Genomic DNA, 1,794 nt, shown 5'->3' on the forward strand with positions numbered 1-1,794 from the left:
CAAGCACGCTGTAAGTGAGGGTACGAAGGCTGTTACCAAGTACACAAGCTCTAAGTAAAAATCTTCTTCAAGATTTTTCATTTCAAACGGTCCTTGTCAGGACCAACACATTATTCGAAAGAGTTAAATCACGAAATTTGCTTCATTCTGTTATGTAGAAACACCTTGAAATCCAATTTCTATATGCTGTTAGTAAAAAAGTAAAGCACATAGCGGAGATGTGTCGTGCTTGTATACGAAAGGCATTTACTCGCCGGAGATCTACACTTAGTCATAATAATTTACTTTTAAAAAGTGGTAATACATTCCGTGTTAAGTATAGTAGTAGGTGCACACGGATCGGAAATCAGGTTATTTTAATGTGCCGTGCAAATAAACAGGCTGTTAGTGTAAGAAATAGTGGGTATAACGCTTAGAATATCGATTAATCGCTATGAAATAATGTTGATAAATTATCTCTTGAAAGTACTATAAATTAATGTTTCTAGTATTTTCGTACTTGAAGGATAATGAAATTTGAAAAAGAGATGCCAACAGCACCTGGTGTTCCCAGGCGGTCACCCATCCAAGTACTGACCAGGCCCGATGCTGCTTGACTTCGGTGATCGGACGAGAACCGGTATATTCAGCATGGTATGGCCGTTGGCAACTACCTTTTCTTCAATGTCCTGTTAAGGAAGTATGTTTTAAGTAAGAATTGACATTATTAACTATAAAGGCAAGCATATTAACGTCGTTAACATTACTTGGAATATACTAATATTCGAATAAATATTTGAATGTTCGAATGATGAGTGATTCGGATGTTCATAGTGCCACTATGTCCTATCGAGTTTACTATCACGAACCACGTATGAAATTGTATATAAATAAATAAAAATAAATCCTTTATTAAGTATTGATTACAGGAAAAAGGCAAACTTACATTCTTTAATGTACACAATGAAATGTATGAAAGATATTTTTAAGATATGTTTCACTTACCCTTTATAACGCAAGGTAGTTTTCAGTGTAGCATCCTCTTCAGCTGCGAGATAACGTAAGGCAGATGATCATTCAGTCGTGAAGCACTAAAATGTAATATACATTTTAACTATTATCGATAAGAATTATTTACTGCAGGGATGCAAATAAAGTGAGGCAAATTAGTAAATAAAAACCGATACTGTAACTGATAATGTAATTAGTATCTGTATTAGTTGTATATACAGTAATCGCACGATTATCCGCGAGTTGGATGTTGGCATAATCGCGCATAATCAGCAGTATGAGCAGAAAAGGGAAATGAAATGAAATCTTTAGATTTACGTCGCATACTTATACCGGTTACGCTAAAGGAGACGGTGATGATGAGTACTGAATGAAGAAAGTGGGAGGAAACGGAGAAACCCGAGAAAACCCATGAGCACGGTCTTTATGCAACGACAAAGTTCACACGGCACGAGCTGGGATTGAACCAGGGACCCCAAGCACCGGAGGCCAAAAAGGACAAAAAGTCTTTCGTGCAACTTTCGTTTTCGGTAAAAAGTTTACACATAATTTAGAAAGAGTAGTTTCTGGTCTTTTTATTTCACAAGTTGGTTCATGTCTATATTTTTTACATGCATAAAAAATTTTTCAACTCCCTTGCTTAGTTCCTGTTAAAGACCTCTACCTCTGATTGTATTTTTTGCACATATTCTTATTGTTTTCAGACAACATTTCTAAGAGCGTAATTTATCGTCAGCAAGAAAAGAAAAGGAAAGCCTCGGATAGTGGAATGTGTACTGTATATATATATATATATATATATAT

At 35.5% G+C, this 1,794-nt stretch overlaps 1 non-coding gene across 1 annotated transcript; it reads right to left on the bottom strand.

Annotated features, from left to right (window-relative positions):
- Positions 1-528: 528 nt before the first annotated feature.
- On the bottom strand, positions 529-647 carry LOC145678028 (5S ribosomal RNA). Its single transcript, XR_014130171.1, has one exon. It is a non-coding gene; the product is annotated as a 5S ribosomal RNA (ribosomal RNA).
- Between the last annotated feature and the right edge of the window lie 1,147 nt (positions 648-1,794).

Source organism: Thermobia domestica, unplaced genomic scaffold (genome assembly GCF_964235325.1).
Source record: "Thermobia domestica unplaced genomic scaffold, izTheDome1.hap1.1 HAP1_SCAFFOLD_1737, whole genome shotgun sequence".
NCBI classification, from domain to species: Eukaryota; Metazoa; Arthropoda; class Insecta; order Zygentoma; family Lepismatidae; genus Thermobia; species Thermobia domestica.